Consider the following 23490-nt stretch of genomic DNA (forward strand, 5'->3'; position numbering starts at 1 on the left):
CTGTACCCCATCACAGAGCAGGGTCTGGGAGAGAGAGGAACACCGTTCTCTATCACAGAGCAGGGTCTGGGAGAGAGAGGAACACTGTACCCCATCACAGAGCAGGGTCTGGGAGAGAGAGGAACACTGTACCCCATCACAGAGCAGGGTCTGGGAGAGAGGGGAACACTGTACCCCATCACAGAGCAGGGTCTGGGAGAGAGGGGAACACTGTACCCCGTCACAGAGCAGGGTCTGGGAGAGAGAGGAACACTGTACCCCATCACAGAGCAGGGTCTGGGAGAGAGAGGAACACTGTACCCCTCACAGAGCAGGGTCTGGGAGAGAGAGGAACACTGTACCCCATCACAGAGCAGGGTCTGGGAGAGAGAGGAACACTGTACCCCTCACAGAGCAGGGTCTGGGAGAGAGGGGAGCACTGTACCCCTCACAGAGCAGGGTCTGGGAGAGAGGGGAAAGAAAGCAAGTCCCTTGAACCTAAAGGCTGATTTCAATGAGGAGGGGAATTGAAAGCAGGGAGAGCAAACATGTTGTTTCCCTGAGCACATTAAGCTGTAAGGTGAGGTTGGTTCCATTGTAAGATCCCCTCCATGCAGTAATTCGGATGTGTCCCTCTTAATGAGGCTGTAGCTCCCCGCCTGCAGCAGTCCTCAGATCCTACAAAGCACTCTGACAGAAAACAGGAGTCTTACCTTGAGAGAAAAATCGCAGAGAATTTCAGCTGCGGACCAAGCGTCTGACTGAGTTGCTAATTAAGTGCACTCGTGAAAGTTGTGGATCAAACAGTGTTAACTCCCTGTGCCTGACAGGCAGAAAGCTGCTGAGCAGCCAGCACTGAGAGACAGAGAGAGAGAGAGAGAGAGAGACTCTGTACAGCTCTGCCCAATCAGTGAAGAAGCAGCAAAGAGGAACAACAGGGAAGGCTGATGACCCGATCAGAAAGTCCTCACTACAGCATCGCTTAAAGGAGGGGAAGGGGCTGTGTGCTAACCAATGGGACAAACCACTGGAAGTGCTACACCTGCCCCCACACCTCCCCCCTCATCCCCATCCCAGGCCCTAAGAAGACTTTTCACATCAAATAGATGTTCATCTGCACATCTGCCAATGTGGTATACTGTATCCGCTGTTCCCATTGTGGCTTCCTCTACATTGGGGAAACCAAGCGGAGGCTTGGGGACCGCTTTGCAGAACACCTCCGCTCGGTTCGCAACAAACAACTGCACCTCCCAGTCGCGAACCATTTCCACACCCCCTCCCATTCTTTAGATGACATGTCCATCATCGGCTTCCTGCAGTACCATAATGATGCCACCTGAAGGTTGCAGGAACAGCAACTCATATTCCGCCTGGGAACCCTGTAGCCCAATGGTATCATAGAACATAGAACATAGAACAGTACAGCACAGAACAGGCCCTTCAGCCCACAATGTTGTGCCGACCATTGATCCTCATGTATGCACCCTCAAATTTCTGTGACCATATACATGTCCAGCAGTCTCTTAAATGACCCCAATGACCTTGCTTCCACAACTGCTGCTGGCAACGCATTCCATGCTCCCACAACTCTCTGCGTATCAATGTGGACTTCACAACTTCAAAATCTCCTCTCTCTCGACCACATGCCTAAACCAGCCCAGCTAGTCCCTGCCTCCCTAGCCATTCCTCCCATCTCAAGCCCCACCCCTATCTTGTACCCACCAACCTCATCCCGCCCCTTTGGCCTGTCCATCCTCCCTGGACCGACCTTTCCCCTTCCTAACTTCCCACCTACATTCACTTTCACTGCCTCTAACCCCGCCTCTTTAATCTGTCTGTCTCCTCTCCACCTATTTTCTCCTTTATCCATCATCTATCCACCTCCCCCTCTCTCCCTATTTATTTCAGAATCCCCTTCCCTTCTCCCATTTCTGAAGAAGGGTCTCGGCCCGGAATGTGAGCTTTCCTGCTCCTCTGATGCTGCTTGGCCTGCTGTGTTCATCCAGCTCCACACTGCGTTATCCATGGATGGAAGGTAGGCTTTCAAGATGGTCTGGACTTTCATTTTTTACAGGCTTCACCTCTTATTTCTAAAACGTGACCAAGTGTGCTGAGTTGTTATTTCTTCTGTTTAGCAACTAAACAGAATCGCAGGATTATTATGGAGAAGGAGGCCATTCTGCCTGATGGACCTGCATCAGCTTGATTACCAATGAAAGCCAATCTCCTGCCTTTTCCCAAAGTCCCCATATGCCATTAGATCCTGTCATTATTGGAATCAGTTGGATCTTGCTGACTATGAGATCCTTGATTGGGATTATCAATGTGGGCCAATCAGGAAAGCCTTGTCTGACCAAATAAATAGGGTATAAGAGGGTCTTTAATATGTTAATAAATTTAAAAATATATATGTATAAACAGGGGACAAGCTGGTCATTAATAGGGCCAGGCAGTGGGTTGTGGAGGGAGTTGTTTTGGCTGACTGTCTGCTCCTTTTCCAAGGCTAGGTCCGCGCCCGGGTATCTCTGGAGAAGGAGCACGCCGGGTGGACCAATGCTCTTGATGTTTTTCGGCAGCAGCGGGGTATGGAGTGCCTCATCTCCCCCTCCAATTCCATTTTGATTTGCATCCCTAACCTCCCCCTCACGTTTGTTTCCACACTGGCTTTGCCCCTAGGGGCTCTGCTCGATATTGACTCCTTGGTCGCGTGGGTGTATCTTCCTGGTGACGATATGTTAATAAAGTTATTTGCAAAAAAAACCCAGGAGATTTAGAAGCTCTTTAGTCCAGGGGACTGACTCCAAGCTGTCTGGCCACAGCTAGTGTACTTTGCACAAATAGATAAAGGGTGTCTTGCTGACAGGGTACTGGTCTCTGTGGTTTACTTCAGATCCAAATAACTATCTAATACCCTATTGAATGTCTCTGTTGAACCTGCCTGCACCACATTCCCAGGCAGCGCATTCCAGACTATAACTACTTGCTAGGTGAAAATGTCTCTTTTCTTACATCACCCTTGTTCTTTGGCTCATCACTTTCAAGCTGTGTCCTCTTGTTCTTGATCCTTTTCCAGGTGAGAACAGCTTCTCCTTATCCACTCATGATGTTGAAAACCTCTATCAAATCTCCTCCCAGCCTTTTCTCTCCCAGGAGAACAGTCCCAGCTTCTTCAGCCCATCCTCATCACTCAAGTTCAATTCAATAATGATGAAGAATAAACTCACTGTTTCGATAACTCAGGAAAGTCTAGTTACATCAGCTTCACTAAACCATAAGTTCATGTGGACCGGGGTGGAGTGTGAAGATGTTTTCTAAATTAACCTGGTCACGACCAGCTGAGAGGTGGTCCGTGAATGAAGGCTGGAAGCTAGGTCATTTCATCAGAAGGGTCTAGGCCCGAAACATCAGCTTTTGTGCTGCTAAGATGCTGTTTGGCCTGTTGTGTTCATCCAGCTTCACACTTTGTTATCTCGGATTCTCCAGCATCTGCAGTTCCCATTATCTCTGACCTACCCCATTCATCCTGTTGGGTGAAGTAAAGAACCCCATCTAACATCAACTTCAACTGTTCATACCACAGTCATTAATCATATGAAGGCGCTTCTTGGGAGCATTACCAATGCTAAATTGTCACTTAACTGGAAAACACTCATATTAAAGCAAACGGCCAAAGCTTGGATAATAAGATATGTTTTAAGGGACATTTTAAAAGATGTCAGACAGACAGAGAGAGAGAGAGAGAAATGTGAAAGGTCGAGAGATTTTTAGATGGAAACTCCAGAGTTCAGGATCCAGGAAGCAATAAGGGTAGCAAAGAGAAATGGGAGCTGCAAGAGGACAGGACTGGAGGACAGCAGAAATATTGGAGTGTTGTAGGGCTAGTGATGGTTACAGGGGTACAGATTGGTGAGGTCATTGACGGTTTTACAAGCAAGCCTCGAAATTTTAAGTTGATGCATTGGCAGACCGGCAGCCAATGAAGGTTGGTAAGCCCGATAACGTCGCACAATGTCCGGAATATTCCTCTGCTTTCCCCTTAGGCTGTGGAACTGCCCAGGAGGCAGAACTCCCTCAGTGGCTCAGCACGGAGTGAAAGACCAACAAAAAAAATCCAAACCTCCTCATTTGTTTTCTTGACGTTCTGATCGTTGTCTCAGCCATCAGTCTCTCAAACAGAGTTACTAGGTTCTGGGTTTAAATCCCACTCCAGAGCTTGAGCACAAAACTCAAAGTACAGAGAGAAAGTGGCAGATCAAGTGTCAATCAGGGCCTTATATGAACTCATCAGGTATTGTAAAGGATCCCAGAACAGAAGAGCAGGGGAGCTCTCCCTGACTCTGTGGCCAATACAGACACATGAATCAACAAACAAACAAAACAAAAAAATCACCATCCAGTCATTAGAGATAATGGGAACTGCAGATGCTGGAGAATCCAAGATAATAAAGTATGAAGCTGGATGGACACAGCAGGCCAAGCAGCATCTCAGGAGCATAAAAGCTGACGTTTCGGGCCTAGACCCTTCATCAGACTCTCCCCATCCCCCTCTCTGATGAAGGGTCTAGGCCCGAAACGTCAGCTTTTGTGCTCCTGAGATGCTGCCTGGCCTGCTGTGTTCATCCAGCTTCACACTTTACCATCCAGTCATTGCTGTTTGTGTGAGCTTGCTGTGCACAAATTGGTAATAATTTCATTCTTTCATAGACCATTGGTGAGGTTGGCTGGGCAAGCATTTATGTCTGTCCCAAGGAGCGATGCTGGAGTCAGAGATAACAGGTGTAGAACTGGATAAACACAGCAGGCCAGGCAGCATTAGAGGAGCAGGAAGGTCGACATTTCGGGTCGGGACCCTTCTTCAGAAATGGGGCACTTCTGAAGAAGGTTCTCGACCTGAAACGTCAGCCTTCCTGCTCCTCTGATGCTGCCTGTGTTCATCCAGCTCCACGTTGTGTTGTTATGTCCATCCCTAGTTGCCCTGGAGAAGGAAGTGCTGAGTTGTCTCCTTAAACTGCTACAATCCTTGGAGATGCAGGAGGAAAGTTACTCACTGCAGCATTCAGTCTCCAACCTGCTATGGTTCCATCATTAGAACAGGGTCTGCAGAACAGAAGTCACTTCTTTTGCTGTGAAGCAATTTTTGGGGTTCAGTGGTTATAAAAAGTGTTGTATAAATATAGCAGTACAGAAAGCACAGAAGCCTGAACACACAGGTTTCAGGAACAGTTTCTTCCTTGTTTTTATCAGACTGATGAATGTACTCTGTAGCCTCAAATAACACTGATCTTGCTAATGTTGTTCTCGCCTAGCGCACACTTTGTGTAATGTAACCTGTGCACCTCCATCTAAGTCTTTTCAATCTGTACATCCTTTGCTTAGCATGATCTGCTTCAACTGCTCATAAACAAAGTTTTTCACTGTACTCAGGTACACATGACAGTAAATCAATCCACCAATTACTCAATCAAATGTAAACATTTTATTTTGTTTAGAAATTGGGCACTAGCCCCGATCAGCCACAAGAGTTAACTTCAGAATGAAACGCTATGGGAAACCCAGTTGAGGAGTGAAACTTAGCGTTTGCAGTGTCAACAGTTCCTCAAACAGGGACTGTTCACTTCTCATGAGATCATCTGTCACCAGGGAAACTGGGATTACAACAGGCCAATGAGAAAATGTGTGGTTAAGGTTAGCACACATGAGATATGTTGAAGTAAGTATATATTTATGCAGAGAACGTACTCAGCCACAACCTGAAACCTCACAGCATTTCCCGTCCTCAATGATAGGAGAGCCCAGCACATCAGTGCAAAGGATCAAACTGAAGTTTTCACAGCAATTTTCAGCCAGAAGTGCCAAGTGGATAATCCAACTCCTGAGTGGCCCCCAGCGTCACAGATACCACTCTCAGCCAGTTCGAAGCACTCCATGTGATAGCAAGGAATTGTTGGATATTTCAAAGGTACTTACCCAGCAATGTGGAAAATTTCCCAGGTATGCCATGTCAACAAAAGCAGATATATCCGACAGGCCTGAGGACTACTTGGAGTGGAGTTTCCCAGGGTTTGGTATTGGGGCCCTTGCTTTGCCTAACATATATTGATGATCTGATGTGTAGAGGTTAATTTTAAAGTTTGTGGGTGATATGAAACTTAGAAGAATTATGCACCCTGAGGAGGACAATGTGGAACTTGTCAAGTTGGAGGAGTGGGCAGAGAGTTGGCAGATGAGGGTCATGCAGAGAAGTATGCGGGGATGCACATTGGTTAGAAGAACATAGAAAGCCAATTTAAAGAAAGAGGTACGATTCTGAAGGGGGAGCAGGAGCAGAGAGAGCTGGGGGTGTATGACCACAGATCATTGAAGGTGGTAGGACACATGTAGAGAGCAGTTAATAACACCCGCAGTGTTCTCAGCTTTATTAATGGGGGCATAGAGTACGAGAACAAGGAGGTGATGTTAAACTTGTACAAGACATCTGTTCGATCCCAGCTGGAGGGTGGTGCACAGTTATGGGGGTGTCACATTATAGGGAAGCTGTGAATGGTCTGGAGAGAGTATGAGGGCAATTCATGAGATAAATTCCAGGAACAAGAAACTTCAATGACGAGGATAGATTGAAGAAGTTGGAGCTGTTCTTTGAGAGATGAATTTGACGGGGGGATCTGGTAGAAGTTTTTAAAATCTTAAGTAGGGGCTGGCCAGAATAGAACAGAACATTGTCACGTGTGCTCAAGTACAGGAGTACAGGGAAAGCTCACATTGTCATCTCTCATGGTGCCATCTTGCATACAAAGTACTGCAGTACAATCTTAATTACAAAAAAAGGAATGAAGAAGAAACGGAGGAGAAGATTACTGCAGATGCTGGAATCTGTACTCAAAAGAAAAGTTGCTGTTGATCAGAGCGGCTCGGAGAGCATTCCGTGGAGAGAGAGCAAGCTCACGTTTCAAGCCTAGGTGACTTCATCAGAGCGGAAGTGTGCAGAGATTAGCATTTATGCTATAGTTTGGGGGGTGGGAGTGTAGGGGGCGTGGGGGTAGTGGGTATAGAGTGCTGATGGAGAAAACACGTTGATAGTTTAGATTAATTGATCGGAATGTGAGAATGGCAGAACCACGGGTGTTGCCTTTTTCTTAGACAGACTCTCATGTCCAGAGGTATTTCAAATCAAACAGCAGAGGCAGTAGCTATGAAGATTCACTGCTGGGTCAGTCAGCATCTTTTGATTCACTTGCCACAATGTGACACTGCCTTTTTACAAATTTATATCCATTTTGTGGGCTGTGGCTGTCGCTGGCTGTTCCAGCATCTCTTGCACGTTGCTAGTTGCTCCTTGAGATGGTGGGGGTGAGCTGGCGCCTTGAACTGCCACAGTCCACCTGCTGTAGGTTGAACCACAATGCCCTTAGGGAGGGAATTCCAGGATTTTGACCCAGCGACACTGAAGGAATGGGAATATATTTCCAAGTCAGGATGGTGAGTGGTTTGGAGGGGAACTTGCAGGGTGTGGTGTTCCCACGTATCTGCTACCCTTGTCCTTCTAGATGGAAGAGGTCGTGGGTTTGGAAGGTGCTGCCTGAGGATCTTTTGTGAATTTCTGCAGTGCATCTTGTAGATAGTGCACACTGCTGTTACTGAGTGTCGGTGATGGGGGGAGTGGATCCTTGTGGATGTGGTGCCAATCAAGCGGCTGCTTTGTCCTGGATGGTGTCGAGCTTCTTGAGTGTTGTTGGGGCTGCACCCATCCAGGCAAGTGGGGAGTATCCCATCACACTCCTGACTTGTGCCTTGTAGATGGTGGGACAGGATTTGGGGAGTCAGGAGGGGAGTTACTCACCGCAGTATTCCCAGCTTCTGGCCTGCTCTTGTAGTCCCTGTGTTTATGTGGTGAGTCTGGTTGAGTTTCTGGTCAATGGTAACCCCCAGGATGTTGATAGTGGGGGGGGGTTCAGTGATGGTAACACCATTGAATATCGAGGGGCAGTGGTTAGATTGTCTCTTATTGGTGATGGTCACAGCCTGGCATTTGTGTGGCGCGAATGTCACTTCCACTTGTCAGCCCAAGCCTGGATATTGCCCAGATCTTATTGCATTAGGACATACGAAAGCTAAATAGCTTGTTACACTTTTTCACACAGAGGGTGGTGTGTGTATGGACTGAGCTGCCAGAGGAAGTGGTGGAGGTGGTACAACTAGAACATTTAACATGCATCTGGATGGGCATATGAATAGAAAGAGTTTAGTGGGATATGTCCAAATGTTGGGAAAGGGGATAGATTGAATAGGATATTTGGTCAGAATAGACGAGTTGGGCCAAAAAGTCGGTTCCCATGCTGTATATCTCTATGACTGATTCAGTCTGTGGATACACCTACAAGGGAAGGTGCAAAACCTGATCTACTCTTGGGAGATCAGGCAATGCAGGTGGCTGAGGAGCCAGTGGGGGAGCATGTTGAGGTCAGTGACGGTAATTTTATTAGTTTTAAATTTGCAATGTAAAGGGATTGACTGGATCTAAAAGTTAAAGTTTAATTTGGAGGAAAGCCGAGTTTGATAGCATTCGGCAAGAACTTCCAAAAATTGATCGAGGGCAGATGTTCACATTTAAAGGGCCAGCTGGAAAATGGGAAGCCTTCAAGAATGAGATAATGAGAGTCCAGAGACAGTATGTTCCTGTGAGGGTGAAGGGCAAGGCTGGTAGGTGCAGGGAATGCTGGATGACTGGAGAAATTGAGGTATTGGTCAAGAATGAGAAGGAAGCATATGTCATGTTTATAGAGCAGGGATCATTTGAATCCCTAGAAATATATAAAGGCAGTAGAAGTATTTTAAGAGGGAAGTCAGGGGCCATGTGATAGATTTGGCAAATGGGGTTAAGGAGAATCCAAAGGAATTTTATAAGTACATTAAGGACAAAAGGGTAACTAGGGAGAGAATAGGGCCCCTTCAAGATCACAAGACCAGCTATGTATGGAACCGCAGGAGATGGGGGAGATACTAAATGAGTATTTTGGACCAGTATTGACCTTTAAAAAGGATATAAAAGGTAGAGAACGTGAGAAAATAGTGATATCTTGAAAATGTCTATATTACAGGGGAGGAGGTGTTATATCTCTTAAAACACATAAAAGTGGATAAATCCCTGGTATCTGATCAGATGTACCCTATAACTCTGTGGGAAGCGAGGAAGAGATTGCTGGGCCCCTTGCTGAGATATTTGCATCATCGATAGCCACGTGAGGTGTCAGAAGACTGGAGGGTGGCTAACGCGGTGCCACTATTTCAGACAGGTGGTAAGAAAAAGCCAGGGAACTATAGACCGCTGAGCCTGGCATCAGTGGTGGGTAAGTTGTTAAAGGGGATACTGCGGGACAGGATTTATATTTATTGGAAAGGCAAGGACTGATTAAGGGCAGTCAACATGGCTTTGTGCTTGGGAAATCATGCCTCACTAACTTGATTGAGTTTTTTGAAGAAGTAACGAAGAGGATTGATGAAAACAGAGCAGTGAACGTGATGTATATGGACTTCAGTAAGGCTTTCAACAAGGTTCCTCATGGTAGATTGTTAAGCAAGGTTAGATCACATGGAATGCAAGGAGAACTAGCCATTTCGATACAGAACTGGCTCGAAGACAGAACACAGAAGGTGGTGGTGCAGAGTTGCTTTTCAGACTGGACGCCTGTGACCAGCAGTATGCCACAAGGATCGGTGCTGGGACACCAAATTTGGAGGCTACTTCAGAGTACAATGGGATGGTCATCAGATGGGTCAATGGGCCGAGGAGTGGCAGATGGAGTTGATTTAGATGAATGAGAGGTACTGCATTTAGGGAAGGCACTTCGGGGCAGGACTTATACACTTAGTGGTAAGGTCCTGAGGAGTGTTGCTGAACAAAGAGACCTTGGAGTGCAGGTTCATAGCTCCTTGAAAGTAGAATCAGAGGTAGATAAGATAGTGAAGAAGGCATTTGATATTATTGCCTTTATTGGTCAGCGCACTGAGTGTAGGAGTTGGGAGGCCATGTTGCAGCTGTACAGGACATCGGCGAGGCCGTTTTTGGAATACTGTGTCATTCCTGGTCTCCCAGTAATAGGTTATGAAACTTGAAAGGGTGCAGAAAAGATTTACAATGATGTTGCCAGGGTTGGAGGGTTTGAGCTACAGGGAGAGGCTGAATAGGCTGGGGCTGTTTTCCCTGGAGTGTTGGAGGCTGAGGAGGTGACCTTATAGAGGTTTATAAAATCATGAGGGGCATGGATAGGGTGATTAGCCAAGGCCTTTCCCTGGGGTGGGGGAGTCCAAAACTAGAGGGGCATAGGTTTAAGGTGAGAGGGGCAATATTTAAAAGGGACCTGAGGGGCAATGTTTTTATATAGTATATGGTGCCTGTGTGGAATGTGCTGCTAGAGGAAGTGTTGGAGGCTGGTGCAATTGACAAGGCATTTGGATGGGTATTTGAATAGGAAGGGCTGAGAGAGAAATGGGCCAAAAGCTGGCAAATGGGACTAGATTAATATAGGATATCAGCATGGATAAGTTGTACTGAAGGGTCTGTGTATCTCTATGACTCTATTACTCCTGCCAGACTTGAAAGGCCAGACAGGCCGACAGAAAAAAAGAAGTTGCAATTCCTTACAGTGGTTCATAGTATAAGTCGTAGGTAAAAGGATAAACATTACAATCAGATAAACAAAGTACAGATTAGCATTACATTGTAATATAGATTGTCAGATGCTGTTGCAGATTGTAACACTAACAACAAGCCACAGATTAGAAATAATTTGCAAACAAAGTAAATGTAACGTGCACAGTGAGTTGTCAGACAATGAAATGAACTGCCTGAAAATATGCTGGAGACAGGCTCAGCTGAAACATTCAGGAGCGGCATTGGATAGTTGTGGAAGAGGGGAACTATGTGCAGGTTGTGGGGTAAAGGCAGCAGAATGGTAATAAGTTCTGAAGCACAGTTGGTGCAGAAACAATGGAATGTGAGTCCCCTTTCTACTTTGTCATCTTCTGTCCAGCCCCATCAGTCTCCTCTCGGCCATCAGTAAAGTGATGGAAGGTGTCAGTAACAGAGCTGTCAAGCAGCACCTGCTCAGCAATAACCTGCTCAGTGACGCCCAGTTTGGGTTCCACCAGGGCCACTCAGCTCCTGACCTCATTCCAGCCTTGGTTCACACATGGACAAAAGAGCTGAATTCCAGAGGGTGAGGTGAGAGTGACAGCCCTTGATATCAAGGGTGCATTCGACTGAGTGTGGCATCAAGGAGCCTGAGCAAAACTGGAATCAATGAATATCAGGGACAAACTCTCCACTGGTTGGAGTCATACCTGACACACAGGAAGATGGTCGTGTCTGTTGGAGGTCAGTCACCCTAGCTCCAGGGAATCTCTGCAGGAGTTCCTCAGGGTAGTGTCCTCGGCCCAACCATCTTCTGCTGCTTCATCAATGACCTTCCCTCCACCATTAGGTCAGAAGTGGGGATGTTCGCCGATGAATGCACAGTATTCAGCACCATTCGTGACTCCTCAGATACTGAAGCAGTCCACGTTCAAACATAGCACAACCTGGGCAACAGTCATTCTAGGGTTGATGAGGGACAAGTGATGGTCATATCACACAAATGCCAGGCAATGGCCATTTCTAACAAGGGAGAATCTAACCATTGCCCCTTGACACGCCATGATATTACCATCACTGAGGATGCCACAATTAACATTCCAGGGTTACCATTGGCCAGAAAACTCATGGACTAGCCACATAAGTGCAGTGGCTACAAGAGTGTGTCAGCTCAGGTAAGGTATGACATTTAAAACAAACTGGAATCAAAAGTCTAATAATGAACATGTAACCACTGTTAGTTGCTGTAAAAACCCCTGTGTTCTGCAGGGAAGGAAATCTGCTGTTCTTACCTGGTTTTGCCAATAGGTGACTCCAGACCCACAGCAATGTGGTGACCCTTGACTCTGCACTAAGTTCTTGGGCAGCTCAGTAATAAAGTAAATTTGCCATAGTCCCAGAGGGCCAATCGCTGGCCTCTCATTAGAGAGAGAGAGAGAATTGGTGGTGTTTTAACCTGAGAGTCACCACACCTCAGGTGAGGGGAGATATTGAGAAGGAGAGTCCCTCATACAAGTGGGGTTGGGGGGGGGGGGGGGGGGGCGCTGATATTCTCTAGGACATACAAGCATATAAAATAGGAGCAGAAGTAGGCCGTTCAGCCCTTCAATCTTGTTTCACCCTTCAATGTCATATTGTCTGCTCATCCAACTCAACCCCCTGTTCCTGCTTCCTCCACACACCCTTAGATCCCTTTGGCTCTAAGAACTACATCTAACACCTTCTTGAGAGCATTCAATATTTTGGTTTCAACTGCTTTCTGTGGCAGTGAATTCCACGGGCTGACCATTTCTCTGGGTGAAGACATTTCTCCTCATCTCTGCTCTAAGTGGTTTACACATCTTTAAATGATGACCCCCTGGTTCTGTGCTCCCTCGTCATTGGCCACATCCTTCCAATGTTTATCCTGTCTGGTCCTGTTAGAATTTTATATGTTTCTATGAGATCCCTCCTCACTCTTCTAAACTCCAGTGACTAACATCGATTGAGTGGTTAGTTGTTTCATTGTCATGTGTACCCAAAATACAGTGAAAAGTTTTGTTTACGAGCGGTGCAAGCAGATCATAGCAAGCAAAGGATGTAGAGATCAAAAAGACTTAGACAGAGGCATACAGTTACAATTGAAGGCTTTTGGGGGTGGGCAAGAATGCAGAATTGAGGTTGTAATCAACCTGGCCATGGGCTTACTGAATAATGGCAAATACTTGAAAAAACATTCAGACAAACACAATTCATTACATTGTACACAAGGGCTGCTATTCTCCATAATATACACATGGGCTGCTGCTCCCCAGAAGATACAGAGGGCATGATGTTCTCCTTAATATGCTCAGAGGCTGCTGCTCTCTAGAGTATAGAGGGCCTCTATTCTCTATAACATATGTAGGAACTGTTATTGTCTGTAATATACACAGGGGCTGCTATTCTCTATACTATACACAGGGGCTGCTATTCTCCATAATATACACAGGGGCTGCTATTCTCTATAATATACACAGGGCTGCTATTCTCTATGATATACACAGGGATGACTATTCTCTATAATATAAACGGGGGATGCTATTCTCTATAATTTATACAGGGAGTGCTGTTCTCCAGAATTTAAACAGGGGATGCTATTTTCTATATAATTTACACAGGGACTACAATTCTCTGTAATATAAACAGGGAATGCTGTTCTATACAAATTACACAGGAACTAATATTCTCTATAATATACAGAGGGGATGCTATTCTATATAATTTACACAGGGACTATTATTCTCTATAACATAAACAGGGGCTGCTGTTCTGTATAATATACACAGGGGATGCTATTCTATGTAATATAAACAAGGGATGCTATTCTACATAACTTACTCAGGGAGTGCTATTCTCTATTATATAAACAGGTGGATGCTATTTTATATATAATTTACACAGGGAGTGTTATTCTCTATAATATAAACAGGAGTTGCTATTCAATATAATTTACACAAGGACTGCTATTCTCTATAAAATGCATAGAGTGTGCTGTTTCTGTAATTTACAGAGGTTGCTATTCTCTACTATATACACAGGGCCTGCAATTCTCTATAATATAGACAGGGAGTGCTATTCTCTGCAGCACACACAGGGCCTGATAATACACTGTAATAGAGGAGGTTGGCATTGCTGCCTTACAGCATACGGGCCTGGGTTCGTTTCCACCCCCTGGGTGACTGTCTGCTTAGAATTTGCACATTCTCCCTACTTCTGTGTGGGTTTCCTTCCACACTCCAAACATGTGCAGAATAGGTGGATTGGCCATGCTAAATTGCCCCATAGTGTCCAGGGATATGCAAACTTGCTGGGTTAGACATGAGAAATGCCGGGTTATAGAGAGTTCGTGTGGGCTTGATGGGCTGAATGGCCTGCTTTCACAGTGTAGGATTGTTCTCTGTAAAACACAAACGGGCTGGTATTCTTTAAGCACATCATCTCACATTTCTCGTGATTGAAAGCCATTTGCCACTGATCAGCCTGTCTATAAGCCTATTCTCCTCATCATTTACTAACCCACCAAATTCTGAATCATCAGCAAACTTAGTGACCAATCCTCCTGCATTTAAGTCTAAATCATTTATATCAATCACAAACAGCGAGGGCCCCAACTCAGCTTCCTGTGGTACACCACTGGACGCAGGATTCTCATTAGAAAAACAGTCCCCAACCATCCTCCTCTGCTTCCTGCCTCTCAGCCAATTCTGGACCCAATAGTCCATTTTCCCTGGATCCATGAGTTTTTAACTTCACTATCAATCTCCCATTCAGGACCTTATTTAAAACCTTACTGAACTCCAAATAGACAATGTCAAAACCATCGGCCTCATCTACATACCTGGTCACCTCTTCAAAAAATTCAGTCAAGTTGGTCAGACATGACGTCCCCTCAATAAGAGCGTGTTGACTGTTCTTAATCAATCCCTGCCTCTCCAAATGCAGTCCCTCAGAATTGTTCCCAATACTTTCCCCACCACTGAGGTTAGATGAACTGGCCTGTAGTTTCCTGGTTTATCCCTGTACCCCTCTCACCCTTCTTGAGTGATGGTACTGCTTCATTAAGCCCAGAGTCAATGTTGAGGACTCCCAGGGCAGTTCCTTCCCTCCTATATCCCACTGTACCCACTGCCCCGCGCACCCCGGCTGGGTCTGTCCTGCCAGTGGGACAGGAAATGCCCAGGGATGGTGACTGTGGTGACTGGGACATTGTTTCTGTGAGTATGTCTATTTCAGACTGTTGCTAGACTCATCTGTGAGACAGCTCTCCTAATTTTGACACCAACCCCCAAATGTTAGTAAGGGGGTCCTTGCAGGTCAACGACGCTGTTTCTGCCATTGTCCTTTCCTGTGCCTAGGTCAGTGCCACTTGGCTCATCTGGTTTCATTTCTTTGTCGGGATTTTGTCATGATTGGTTACAATGGAGTGTCTCGCTCAGCTGTTTCAGAGGGCGGTTTAGGGTCATCCACATTGCTGTGGGTCTGTAGTCACATGGAGGCCAGATCAGGCAAAGATGATAGATTTCCTTCCCTAAAGGACAGAAGTGAGCTGGATGGGGTTTAATGACAATTGCTGAGATTACTCATCCTAATTTTTATTTTATTCAAATTCTGCCATCTATTGGAGCAGTTTCTGAATGCCGGCCACATAAATATTTCCTGTGAGCAGCAACAATACCACTGCCGTCCCTAAAATATACACAGGGCTGGAACTCAGTTTTGAGGAAGGGTCACTGGACCTGAAATGTTAACTTCTGTTTTCTCCATCACAGATGCTGCCAGACCTGCTGAGCTTTTCCAGCGATTTTGTTTTTGTTCCTGATTTACAGCATCCGCATTTCTTTTGGTTTTTAAACCACACTCGGGGTTGTGTACAGGTCTCCAAACAGTAGTCAGGAGCTGGGGCGCAAGATGCACCAGGAGATTGAAAAGGTGTGTAAGAAAGACAAAGTCACAGTGATCGTGGGGGATTTCAATACGCAGGTGGACTGGGAAAATTGTGTTGCTAGTGGATTGCAAAGAAAGGAGTTTGTGGAATGCCTACGAGATGGCTTTTTGGAGCAGCTCGTAGTGGAGCCCACAAGGGAACAGGCAATACTGGATTTAATGTTGTGCAGTGAGGCAGACTTGATAAGGGACCTTAAGGTGAAGGAACCCTTAGGAGGCAGTGACCATAATATGGCAGAATTTACTCTGCAATTTGAGTGGGAGATGATAGAATCAAAGGTAACGGTATTACAGCTGAATAAAAGCAACTACAGAGGTTTGAGGGAGGAGCTGGCCAGAATTGACTGGAAGAGGGGCCGAGCAGGAAAGACAGTGGAACAGCAATGGCAGGAGTTTCTGGGAGTAATTCAGGAGACACAGGAAAAATTCATCCCTAGGAAGAAGAAGAAGAATGGTACAGGGAGGATGAGGCAACCATGGGCTGACTAGGGAAGTCAGGGATAGCACAAAAGCAAAAGAGAAAGCATATAATGTGGCGAAGGGCAGTGGGAAGCCAGAGGACTGGGAAGCTGGGAGAAGATTAAACATGAGGGTAAGCTAACCAGTAATATCAATGAAAACTAAGAGTTTCTTTAGATTTTTAAAGGGCGAAAGAGAAGCAAAAGTGGACACTGAAACACAGGAAAATGACGTTGGAGACACACTAGTGAGGAACAATGAAATGGCTGAGGAACTGAATAATTACCTTGCATCAGTCTTCATGGTGGAAGACACAAATAATAGACCAAAAATACAAGAGAGTCAGGGACAGATCTGAGCTGGGTAGCCATCAGCAAGGAAAAGGTGCCAGCAAAACTGATTGGCCTGAAGGTGGATAAATCACCTGGACCAGATGGACTACACCCCAGAGTTCTAAAAGAGACAACTGAGGAGCGAGCTGAAGAGATGGTGGAAGTGTTAGTGGTGATCTTTGAGGAATCGCTAGAGTCAGGGAGGGTCTGAGACGACTGGAAAATCACTAACATGACACCCCTGTTCAAAAAGGGACTGAAGCAAAACAGAAAATTATAGGTCGATTAGCCTAACCTCGTTTGTGGGTAAGATTTTGGAGTCTGTTGTGAAGGATGAGATTACTGAATACTTGGAAGTGTATGGTAAAACAGGCAAAAGTCAGCATGGTTCGTCAAGGGGAGGTCATGTCTGCCAAATCTGCTAGAATTCTTGGAGGTAGTACAGAGCAGGGTAGACCAAGGAGGGCCAATGGGTGTTATCTACCTGGACATCAAGAAGGCCTTTGACCAAGTGCCACACAGGAGGCTGCTGAGTAAGATAAGGGCCCATGCTGTCAGATGCAAGGTGCTAGCATGGATAGAAGATTGGCAGTTCTGGCAGAACGCAGGAAGTGAGGATAAAAGGGTCTTTCTCAGGATGGCAGCCAGTGACAAGTGGTTTTCCGCAAGGGTCAGTGTTGGGACCACAACTTTTCACTTTATACATTAATGATCTAGATGAAGGAACTGTGGGCATTCTGACCAGGTTTGCAGATGATACAAAGACGGGTGGAGAGACAGGTAGTATTGAGGAGGTGGCAAGGCTTCAGAAGGATTTGGGCAGATTAGGAGAGTGAGCAAGGAAGTGACAGGTGGAGTACAACATGGGAAAGTGTGAGGTCATGCTCTTTGGTAAAATGAAAAAAGGCATGGACTATTTTCTAAATGGAGGGAAAATTCAGAAATCTGAAGTGCAAAGAGACTTGGGAGTTCTTGTGCAGGATTTTCTCAAGTTAAACTTGCAGGTTGAGTCAGCAGTCAGAAAGACAAATGCAATGTTGGCATTTATTTTGAGAGGACTTCAATATAAAAGCAGGGATGTACTACTGAGGCTTTATAAGGCTCTGGTCAGGCCACATTTGGAGTATTAGGTGCAGTTTTGGGCCCCATATCTCAGGAAGAATGTATTGGCCCTGGAGTGGGTTCAGAGGAGATTTTTGAGAATGGTCCCAGGAATGGAAAGTTTAACATATGAGGAGTGTTTGAGGGCTATGGGACTATACTCATTGGAGTTTAGAAGGATGAGGGGGGATCTAATTGAAACTTTCAGAATACTGAAAGAGTGGATGATGGGAAGATGCTTTCATTGGTAGGAGAGACTAGGACCCGAGGGCACAGCCTTAGAGTAAAGGGAAGGCCTTTTAGAATGGAGATAAAGAGAAACTTCTTCAGCCAGAGAGTGGTGAATCTATGGAATTCACTGCCTCAGAAGGCTGTAGAGGCTGGGTCATTGAATACATTTAAGACTGAGATAGATAGGTTCTTGATTATCAAGGAATCAAGGGTTGCGGGCAGGAAGCAGGAGAATGGGGTTGAGGAACTTATAAGCCATGTTTGAATGGCGGAGCAGACTTGGTGGACCGAATGGCCTAATTTCTGCTCCTACGTCCTATGGTCTAATAATTTACAGGGACTGTTATTCCCTATAACATACACAGGGACTGCTATTCTCCATAATATACAAAGGAACTGATATTCTCTATAATACACACAGGGGCTGCTATTCTTCATACTACACACAGGGGCTGCTATTCTTTATAACACACACAGGGGCTGCTATTCTCCATAACATAGACAGAAAACACTACTTCCTATAACATACACAGGGGCTAATATTTTCTACAATTGCACAGAGGTGAATAATCTCTGTAATCAACACAGGAGCTGCTATTCTCTGTAACATACACAGGGATCACTATTCTGTACAACTTATACAGAGACCGCCATTCTCTATAATACGATTGAGCTGGTACTGGGGAAAATACTGGATTCTGTTACAAAACAATTAATAACTGAGCAGTTGCAAAAAATTTAATGGGATTAGACAGCGTTAGCATGGGTTTACAAAAAGAGAAAATCATGTTTTACAAATCTATTTGAATTCTTCAAGGATGTACCTCATAGAGTTGAATGGGAGAGCCAGTGGATGTGGTTTATTTGGACTTTCAGAAGGCGATCAACAAACACCCACATAAGGGATTAGTGTGTAAAATTAAGGCATATGGAAGTGGGGATAGCATGTTCACATGGTAGGAAAACTGCTTGGTAGGCAGGAAGCAAAGCGTAGGAATAAAATGAGCCTTTTTTTACCTGGTGGGCAGTGACTGGTGAGGTACCGCAGGCATTAGTGCTAGGATGCTAGCTATTCACAGTATACATTCATGACTTAGATAAGGGAACAAAATAATCAGAGGGTTAGATAGGGTGGATAGGGAGAGCCTTTTTCCTGAGATGGTGACGGCGAGCACGATGGGGCACAGCTTTAAATTGAGGGGTGAAAGATATAGGACAGATGTCAGAGGTAGTTTCTTTACTCAGAGAGTAGTAAGGGAATGGAACGCTTTGCCTGCAACGGTAGTAGATTCGCCAACTTTAGGTACATTTAAAGCGTCATTGGATAAGCATATGGACGTACATGGAATAGTGTAGGTTAGATGGGCTTGAGATCAGTATGACAGGTCGGCACAACATCGAGGGCCGAAAGGCCTGTACTGTGCTGTAATGTTCTATGTTCTATGTTCTATGTAAGATCTCTAAGTTTGCAGATGACACAAAGCTGGATGGGAGGGTGAGCTGTGAAGAAGATACAGAGATCCTTCAATGAGATTTTGACAGGCTGAGTGAGTGGCCAAAGCATGTTGGGTACAGTATACTGTGCAATAATGTGTGGTGATCCACTTAGGAAGCAAAAGTAGGAAAGTGGATTACTGCCTGAGTGGCTTTAAATTGGGAGAGGGGGAGTGTGCAGTGGGACCTGGGTGTCCTTATGCACCAGTTGCTGAAGGTAAGCATGCAGGTACAGCAGGCGGTGAGGAAGGGAAATGGGATGTTGGCCTTCACTGCGAGAGGCTTCGAGTACAGGATCAGGGATGTGTTGCAGTTATACAGGGTCTTGGTGAGACCACACCTAGAATATTGTGTGCAGTTTTGGTCTCCTTTTCTCAGAAAGGATGTTCCTGCCATAGAGGGAGTACAATGAAAGTTTCCAAGACTGATTCCTGGGAATGGTAGGACTGATGTATGAGGAGATGTTGAATTGGTTTGGATTATATTTACTGAAATTTAGAAGGATGGAGATAGGAGGAATTCCCACAGAAACCTGTAAAGTTCTAACAGGACTAGACAGGGTAATTGCAGGAAGAATGTTCCTGATGGTGGGGGTTTTCAGAGCCAGGGTTGTAGACCCAATCCTTCTAGGACTTCACCCAGAGAATGGGGAACCTGTGGAATTCACTACCAGAAAAGCAATGGAGGCTAAAACATTGAATGATTTCTTTAAAAAAATGAGCTGGATACAGTTTTTGGAGCAAAAAGGATCAAAAGGTATCGCGAAAAGCAGAAGCAGGTCATTGAGTTGGATGATCAATCAAAATCATAATGAATGGTGGAACAGCTTTGAAGGGCTGAGTGGCCTACACCAACTCCTATTTTCTATGTTTTCATTCTCTACAATGTAGCCAGGGGCTGGTTCACAAACACCCTTTAGGGAAGAAAATCTGCCATTCTTCCTTGATCTGGCCTGCATATGACTCCAGACTCAGAGTGACTTGGATACTCTTAACTGCCCTCTGCTATGGCCGATCAAGCCAAACAGAGAAGGGGGCAATTAGGGATGGTAACAAGTGCCAGTTTTGTTAGTGATCCCCAACCCCTCTTTACCACCTTGACCTCCGCACCCAAATGGACAGTAATTGTCAGGAGAGGAACCCTCAAAATAATCACAGTTGAAAATGACCCTCTCCAGAGAGAGAGAGAGAAAGACAGAGCAATTAAGTAAGAGGGAGAATAGGATGGACAAGGGAAGATGAACCTGGCCTGCTGTGCTCTTCCAGCTTCACACCTTGTTATCTCGGACTCCAGCAACGGCAGTTCCTACCATTTCCAAGATGAAAGGAGAGGCAGGAGAGAGATAGATGCAGTGAGAGACTGACAGAGAAAGAGAGAGGTACATAGAGAGAGACAGAGACAGAGAGAGTGAGAAAAAGAGATAAAGAGAAACAGATTCTGTGTGTGTGTGTGTTTGTGTGTGTGTGTGTGTGTGTGTGTTTGTGTGTGTGTGTGAGAGAGAGAGACAGAGAATGAGAGTGAGAGAGGCAAAGGGAGATAGATTCAGTGAGAGGGGCAGAGAGAGTGCCAGAGAGAGAGAGGGAGAGATGAGAGACAGATTCAGTGAGAGAGACCAACAAAGAGCAAGAGAGAGAGAGAAAGAGAGAGAGAGAGAGAGAGATAGAGAGAGTCAGGGAGAAAAAAGACAGATACAGTGAGAGAGTGAGAGAAACAGGAATTGTGAATGACAGAGAGAAGCTAACAATTTAAGAGAAGCAGGATGTGGCAGAGATATCGTGATAAAGAGACAGTGATAAGGAGGCAAAACAAGAGTTGGAGAGATAGCTTTTGGCAAAGAAAGAAAGACAAATTGGCAGAGAGTGATATATAGAGCACGATGGGTAGATAGTGTGAGCTGCAGACTAGCAGAGCAAGACTGAGGAACAGAGATAGACCTGGCAAAGAGAGACACATAGAGAAAGGTAAAGATCGAGAAAGGGGAGCAGAGAGAAGCAAACACTCAGAGCAAGATCAAGAAAGAGATAGGTGAATATACAAACAGACTAATTAAGATCAAGAATCCCCTGCTATCAACATCCTGGGGATTACCATTGACCAGAAACTCAACTGGACTCACCACATAAACATAGTGACTACAAGAGCAGGCCAGAAGCTGGGAATACTGCAGTGAATAACTCACCTAATGACTCCCCAAAGCCTGTCCCATCATCTACAAGGCACAAGTCAGGAGTGTGAGATAACAAAGTGTGGAGCTGGATGAACACAGCAGGCCAAGCAGCATCTTAGGAGCACAAAAGCTGACGTTTCGGGCCTAGACCCTTCATCAGACCCTTACGGACATGTCGCCTGAGAAATGGGAGGGGGAGTGGAAATGGTTTGCGACTGGGAGGTGCAGTTGTTTGTTGCGAACTGAGCGGAGGTGTTCTGCAAAGCGGTCCCCAAGCCTCCGCTTGGTTTCCCCAATGTAGAGGAAGCCACACCGGGTACAGTGGATACAATATACCACATTGGCAGATGTGCAGGTGAACATCTGCTTGATATGGAAGGTCATCTTGGGGACTGGGATAGGGGTGAGGGAGGAGGTTTGGGGGCAAGTGTAGCACTTCCTGCGGTTGCAGGGGAAGGTGCCGGGTGTGGTGGGGTTGGAGGGCAGTGTGGAGCGAACAAGGGAGCCACGGAGAGAGTGGTCTCTCCGGAAGGCAGACAAGGGTGGGGAGTGGTGGGGTTGGATTGTAGATGGCGGAGGTGTCAGAGGATGATACGCACCTCCCAGTCGCGAAACATTTCAACTCTCCCTCCCATTCCTCAGACGACATGTCCATCCTGGGCCTCCTGCAGTGCCACAATGATGCCACCTGAAGGTTGCAGGAACAGCAACTCATATTCCGCTTGGGAACCCTGCAGCCCAATGGTATCAATGTGGACTTCACAAGCTTCAAAATCTCCCCTTCCCCCACTGCATCCCAAAACCAACCCAGTTCGCCCCCTCCCCCCACTGCATCACCAAACCAGCCCAGCTCTTCCCCTCCCCCCACTGCATCCCAAAACCAGCCCAGCCTGTCTCCGCTTCCCTAACTTGTTCTTCCTCTCACCCATCCCTTCCTCCCACCCCAAGCCGCACCTCCATTTCCTACCTACTAACCTCATCCCGCCTTCTTGACCTGTCGTTCTTCCCTGGACTGACCTATCCCCTCCCTACATCCTCACCTATACTCTCCACTCCACCTATCTTCTTTTCTCTCCATCTTCGGTCCACCTCCCCCTCTCTCCCTATTTATTCCAGTTCCCTCACCCCATCCCCGTCTCTGATGGAGGGTCTAGGCCCGAAACGTCAGCTTTTGTGCTCCTGAGATGCTGCTCGGCCTGCTGTGTTCATCCAGCTCCACACTTTGTTGTCTCATATTTTTGTTTTATTCACTTGTGGGATGTGTGTAACATGAGCAGGCCAGAGGCTGGAATACTGCGGTGAGTAACTCTCCTCCTGACTCCCCAAAGCCTGTCCCACCATCTACAAGGCACAAGTCAGGAGTGTGATGGAATACTCCCCACTTGCCTGGATGGGTGCAGCCCCAACAACACTCAAGAAGCTCAACACCATCCAGGACAAAGCAGCCGCTTGATTGGCACCACATCCACAAGGATCCACTCCCTCCACCACCGACACTCAGTAACAGCAGTGTGTGCTATATACAAGATGCACTGCAGAGATTCACCAAAGACCCTCGGACAGCACCTTCCAAACCCACGACCACTTCCATCTAGAAGGACAAGGGCAGCAGATACACGGGAACACCACCCCCTGCCAGTTCTCCTCCGAGCCACTCACCATCCTGACTTGGAAATATATCCCCGTTCCTTCAGTGTTGCTGGGTCAAAATCCTGGAATTCCCTCCCTAAGGGCATTGTGGGTCACCCACAGCACATGGGCTGTGGCGGTTCAAGCAGGCAGCTCACCCCCACCTTCTCAAGGGGCATCTAGGGACGGCCCAACCAGAGACACCCACATCTCATAAATGTAAAAAAAACACACAAGTCAACATCGACATTCCAATGTGAGTACAATTGCAGAGGTTGAAATTGTATTCCCTCAAATGCCAGGGATTAGGAGAGGGAGTGACAGTGCCATGGATCGGGGGCACCCTGAAACTGATTGTCTTTGCCACTTTGTCCTCTTGCCCCGATTCGCAGACTAACCAGTGGCTGGGCCCAGGCCACCCATCACTGCTGGTTGGTGTGGGAGGCCTTACACATGATCTACTACCTGCAGCTTCGTCTCTCTTGGGCAAAGATGTTCAGAGGAGA

The 23490-nt window shown here is 46.2% G+C and overlaps 1 protein-coding gene across 3 annotated transcripts in view; it reads right to left on the minus strand.

The window, feature by feature from the left end:
* The window catches only part of LOC125450961 (FYN-binding protein 1), a 177244-nt gene that overhangs the window by 135579 nt on the left and 18175 nt on the right, over positions 1–23490 (minus strand). Inside the window, exon 1 of one of the 3 annotated variants that reach the window (XM_048527468.2) lies at positions 693–869. The exons of the other annotated variants lie outside the window; for them this stretch is intronic. The gene's annotated coding sequence lies outside the window, so the exon portion shown is untranslated. Of the gene's footprint in view, positions 1–692; positions 870–23490 lie in introns of those variants that run through there. 3 annotated transcript variants of the gene reach the window in all.

Source organism: Stegostoma tigrinum, chromosome 3, assembly GCF_030684315.1.
Source record: "Stegostoma tigrinum isolate sSteTig4 chromosome 3, sSteTig4.hap1, whole genome shotgun sequence".
NCBI classification, from domain to species: domain Eukaryota; kingdom Metazoa; phylum Chordata; class Chondrichthyes; order Orectolobiformes; family Stegostomatidae; genus Stegostoma; species Stegostoma tigrinum.